Consider the following 6,210-nt stretch of genomic DNA (forward strand, 5'->3'; position numbering starts at 1 on the left):
ATATATATATATATATATATATATATATATAATATGTGTGTGTGTGTGTGTGTGTGTGTGTGTGTGTGTGTGTGTGTGTGTGTGTGTGTGTGTGTGTGTGTGTGTATGTGTTTTTAGGTACTTAGCTATAAAAATTATTCTGGTCTTTCCTTTATTACAAACACAGCATTATCAACTTTGTAATTAGATAATCTATCATTTGATTTGGTTGGTTCATTGGCTTTTACTTATGCAATCTTTGACATTCATTTCAATTTCACCCGGAAATAATTTCTTGACGCATCTTACTTACCCTTCCTGGACTACACGAAAAGTTCAAGTCACTACATGGGTAATCATTGTATAATATTGGTTGCCACTAATCATCCTCAACCTTATGAAAATATCTATCTAATAATTTATATTTACGGAGTGAATATGAACGGGAGATGAGTATTTTGCATTTTTTTTTCATTAGAACTGATCTAATATTGTTTATTACCATATATTGTTTAAAGCAATTTAATTAGAAAAAAAAAAAAAAAAATATATATATATATATATATATATATATATATATATATATATATATATATATATATATATATATATGTATATTATCCTGAACGATATAATAGACTATCTGTAGACAGAGGTAGAGGAGACTTAATAATTAAAGAACACTGATAAAGGTTAGGCTTCAAGTGATCATTCTCTCTCTCTCTCTCTCTCTCTCTCTCTCTCTCTCTCTCTCTGTATTAGTGCAGCGTATTTTTTTTTTTTGGAAGAAATAATTTATTTTTCTCTTGATAGCCATAGCTCAAGCCTCCTTATCAAAAGTGCTTACTGAACGATACTGGAGAGATAGATAACACACAATTTTGGCATACTTACAGGGATTCATCTGCAAAGGACTGGAGTCGATGCCGTGTATGTCTACTCAGTACGAATGACACTGTGCCTGTCTGACGAGTGTTTGTGTAGAGCGTGATTGTATGTTGATGGTCTTTAACTATTCCACTTTCCGCTTATATATCATTTCAGAAATCTCATATCATCGAACTTAAAAAACATTTTTTCTGCAATATAGGATAGTTTTATTTTAGTAGTTATTGCTAAGTTATTACGAATTGTTGGATAAAACTAAAAGGAATATAAATAATGCACACCCTATTTTTTCACTTTAACTCATCATGTTTCCGTTAATTATCTATTTGCAAGAGTTATAATGTGATGTTTAGATTCAGTAAGCATTCCTGAATATAACGGTGAGCTAAAATGTACTAAATAAAGTATGGAATTATATATGACCCAAAATATGAAAGAGTAGACAAAGTAGAAAATTTTGCCCACCTACGTGACAGACCGTTGCGCGTAACCCTCTGAGACATGTTAAGTGCCCATTGTCTATGATATATATATATATATATATATATATATATATATATATATATATATATATATATATATATATATATATATATATATATATATATATATATACATATCATATCATATCATATCATATATATATATATATATATATATATATATATATATATATATATATATATATATATATATATAATCACAGCTAACTACGATGCCCCAGATGGTTGTAGAGAGAGCTGTCGCTGGCAGCAATGACGTTATTTCAACGGTTTTTGGCCTGTTGTAATTTGTCTTAAGTCATACGTTAACGTAGAGATGTCGTATGATGTCCTTGTTGTCACAGAACATCGTAGAAGCATTACGACAATTAAGCGCTGCATTCAACTGAAGAGATTCACGACAAGCAAAGCTATTTCATCAGGTGTTCGATAACGTAAGATGACGTTATAGAGAGATACGATATCGTACTTGCTACAAACGACATCGAACGAGCCAAAACCTAGAATACTTAGTTGCAATTGTTTTTTTACATACGTCTGGCAGCTACGCACGAGAACGTTGTCGCCAGAATCAAAGTGACGAGTGTAACAGCTCGTGATTTGTCGCCAGTTCCCCCAGGACACCGGCCTATTAGCTCCAATTCACACCGTGCTCTGAAGATGGCTGCCCCACCGAAGACGAAGGCACAGAGGAAGAGCATGCGTGGGTATGATGTCATCGTATATATATATATATATATATATATATATATATATATATATATATATATATATATATATATATATATATATATATATATATGTTTTATGCCAGAGAGAACACTGATCAAGGGTAACCCACTGAAGTGTCGGTCCCCAAAGAAGTTACATAGAAATACACTCTGAAGGGAACTCCAGGGATGGTTTGGAGTCTTTTTTTTTTTATTTAAATTTTGCATTAGGAATGTATGTGTAAATAAATGCATATCATTTTGTGTGAAGGAAGAGAGTTGTCTTTAGAGGACAGTCTGTGAGTGCCCCCATGTGTTGTGAGACAAAGGGAAACATTCAGTGAGGTCATAGCTGTCTTTAATGGTAGCCTAAGTTCACAGCACCACCTGAACCAGTACTATTAGACTTCACTGGAAGTAATAATCGTTTCGGCAGGTGTCTCTTTACCTTGATTTTCGGTATGGATATGCTCGCAGGTCAGTAGCGTGTCGTTAAAGTTTCGTGGATTCTACCCCAAGGCGGGTGAATTTGAGTGGCTGCATTAAAAGCGATTTGAGGAGAGAGTTACCATGGCAATAGGCTTCCGTTCCGCCTGTGTTGATAGTTGACGCTTGAAGCTTGACGGACACTCATCAGCTAGATTTTTTTTTTCATCTTACACCATAGCTTACGTCCCAAAATTTCTGTTATTTCCAAACAGTGTCATGAAATAACAAGTTTATCAAGATTCAAGAATGTATGGATAATGTTACGGCCCGCCCGTAACATACTGCACTGTATACCATCACCTCCTCCGCTTGCTACCTCGTTCGCCACCTCTCCACCTTCCCTCCATGTTACTGTCTCATGAACCTTCCACGTCACCGTCTCATGAAGCCCCGCTACTGTCCCGAAGTTGGATTCACGCGGCCCCATTCGACTCAAACGGAAGTGTTAAGCGAGCTCCCTGATTTCTGGAAGTCAGTCGAGGTCAAGGCCTCAACCAGTGAACACAACGCCTCTTGGACTACCGTGGGATCCACCTCACCCAGCACTTCACGACTGTGACACCTCATAAGTATCACTTCCCCTCGTCCCGTTTTTTCAACATTGCCTCCATATATGATAAGTATTATTGTTATGTATTAAGTTGGGTTCTTTATTGTTGTATTTATTTATGTGTTATATATATATATATATATATATATATATATATATATATATATATATATATATATATATATATATATATGTGTGTGTGTGTGTGTGTGTGTGTGTGTGTGTGTGTGTGTGTAATTCACTGTTTGATCTGCTGCAGTCTCTGACGAGACAGCCAGACGTTACCCTACGGAACGAGCTCAGAGCTCATTGTTTCCGATCTTCGGATGAGCCTGAGACCAGGCACACACACACACCGGGACAACAAGGTCACAACTCCTCAATTTACATCCCGTACCTACTCACTGCTAGGTGAACAGGGGCTACGTGAAAGGAGACACACCCAAATATCTCCACCCACCACAGTACACTAACTAAGGAAGTAGACGCACGGCAAGCATTATTTGAACCATCAGCTGACTGGCGGACACTATGACGTCACTAGTGTTTATTGTGGTGGCTTGTGGTGCGAGTGAGTCGGTTGTCCTGGAAGTGTTGGCAGATATTTATCAGGTTACTATACTTATGGGCTTAAGTGCTACTTTTTTTTGGTGATATGGGCAAGGCGAGAGTGTGTGCAGTGTATGGATGTACTCCAGGAAAGGATACAGACCTTAGATATTACAAATTTCCGAAGGATGATAGCCTTGCAGAACAGTGGGTCCACAAGTGTTGCCGATCAGATAAGATCAATAGAAAAACGCAGTAATTTGTGCGACTCACTTCAGCAAAGCCCAGATTCGAAGGAATCTGAAAAGTGAACTTTTGAATTGCACAATTCCACGGAATTGGCGAAATTCAAAAGAAAATGCAGTGCCTGATCAGTATCTGCCTTCACGGAAAGGATACCAACAGAATGGGATTGACCTAACTTCAGCTCTAAAAGGTAAGAGAACTAAATTAAGTTATGTGAATCAGCAATCAATAAAGAATTTATTTTGTACAGTAGTATGGGTGCACCACCTGACTGAGCCTATGTTAGGGTATTAGAAGAACCTACTCAAATTTAAGCTAACTTAGATTAAGCGGTAAATTTGCAGTTTCAACCAATACAGCCTATCTTAAATATCAAGGTTAGGTTAGATTAGGTCAAGTTTACTCAGGTTTTAATGTCTTAATATAGTCTCAGTCATGTGGTGCACCCTCTACTCCTAACTCTATAAATTCTTGGCTAGGTTTAATTGTAGAATCAAGATAGGCTTTAAATATGATTACTCAGTGTTAAAATGTGCATTTTGTTTGGGTAAAAACTAAAAAGCCTAGTAAATTTGGATTTTAACTTAAGGATAGCTACCATAAAGTCACTAGAACAACAAAGAGTGGACTTAAGTAAATTATTAGCCAATCCTGCAGCCTTCTTTAAGGTATTTAAGGTATTCTTTTAAGGTATTATCAACTAAGATTCCCAGATCTCTATGGACATCAACCATGGACAGGTCAGAATTGTCTATGTGATAGTGTTGAAGAGAACCCACTGCAGGCCACTCAGTAGAGCCACGCTGGCATTGTATCACTACACTTTTGTTAGAGTTGAAATTGAGACCCCATTATTTCTTGGGCAAATAAGTTTTTGTGAGGTTTATGATATTGAAAACATGGGAGAAAACCTTACTCATTATGGGGGAGAGGCTCAGAATTTTGGGAAATGCTTGCCAACAATTTATTTTCGTCTGTGTTTTCAGAATCCAGCCGCCATAATCGAGCTGAAAAAAGGAAGCTGAGAAAGATGATTCAATATATTTTATCCACTCAAGGTAAGTATTTAACTCTTTGAATACATTATAATATCAACTAACTTAATATGGGGTGGTAATTTTAAGGTCTGTCGAACAGAACGGGTTAACTCGGTACATTTTTTCAGAAAATGAATAATTTCTTAGTCGGTTGAAAAATGCATCATGTGGCATATTCATAATGCACTTGACCATCAAATCACTGTGCAATGATCGATATAATATTTCAAGCACTGATATGCATCAATTTTTCAGGTGATAGTTGTGACCTGGGGAGTGGCCAAGAAATATGTGATCGGGAGAACACAGCACCATCAACACCATGTGATTGGGAGAACAAAAAGGCAGCAGGTGGACCAAGTCACCATTATTACAGTGACTTAGATTTTCTAATAAGAGGTAAGAAAGGTTTAGATTCCTTTGACACTGGTTAATCTACAAATCAATTCACTGTAGTACAATATTCTTATGTACGTAGTACTGTACTGTATACAATTGTGCTGAGAGCACGACCGTAACATTAGGTTAACTCTAGAACTCTGAACCAGAGGAATAGTTCTATTGGCTCATTGCTAGAGATCTCCCCTTGTATTCTCGAGGTCACGGGGTGATGCCCCGCATGTTTTCGAATCCCGGGAAGACCGGCAAGGTTTATTTCACCATTTCCAAAATCAGTACAAAATAAGTAATTCTTGATTGATTGGCTTCCTCAACTCAGTTTTACGTATGATGGCACAGCAAAGTGGGTCATACACTTCAGGACAGAAGACTTGTACTCTTTCCTTTGATGAAATGAAAATTTAATCAAAGTACTGCTATGACAGAGCTGCCGACACCATCTACAAACCCCATAATTACGTACAAGTGGTTATGGCGCAAGGAATTTTATACAACTGGAGACAACCCCTGTTTTATGGGTATGATACTAAACTTACTAAAGTTTTATTATTTGACATCAGTGAAACAGAAAAAGCAGGCTATCCAGTGCATGGAATTGTTTGTGATATGTCGGGGTCTAATCAAGGGTTGCTTAAATCCCTTGGTATTAGTATGACAAAACCACACTTTGATCATCCTGTCTATCAAGAGAGAAGTGTTCATGTGTTTGCAAACCCTCCCCACATGTTAAAACTTGTCAGAAATAATCTTCTTGATCATGGCATCACCACATCATTTGGATTTGCTAATTCACATCCTCTATATGAGGTCATTCAGTATCAGAAGGGAGACTTAAAATTAACACCGAAAGTGTCTATAGC

General features: G+C 36.9%; 1 long non-coding RNA gene across 1 annotated transcript; it reads left to right on the plus strand.

Moving 5' to 3' along the window:
• The first annotated feature begins 3,583 nt into the window (after positions 1 to 3,583).
• LOC123510830 lies at positions 3,584 to 5,280 on the plus strand. Its single transcript, XR_006676612.1, has 3 exons — positions 3,584 to 4,104; positions 4,901 to 4,972; positions 5,207 to 5,280. It is a non-coding gene; the product is annotated as an uncharacterized LOC123510830 (long non-coding RNA).
• The last annotated feature ends 930 nt before the right edge of the window (positions 5,281 to 6,210 follow it).

This window comes from Portunus trituberculatus, chromosome 4 (genome assembly GCF_017591435.1).
Source record: "Portunus trituberculatus isolate SZX2019 chromosome 4, ASM1759143v1, whole genome shotgun sequence".
In the NCBI taxonomy this organism is placed as follows: Eukaryota; Metazoa; Arthropoda; class Malacostraca; order Decapoda; family Portunidae; genus Portunus; species Portunus trituberculatus.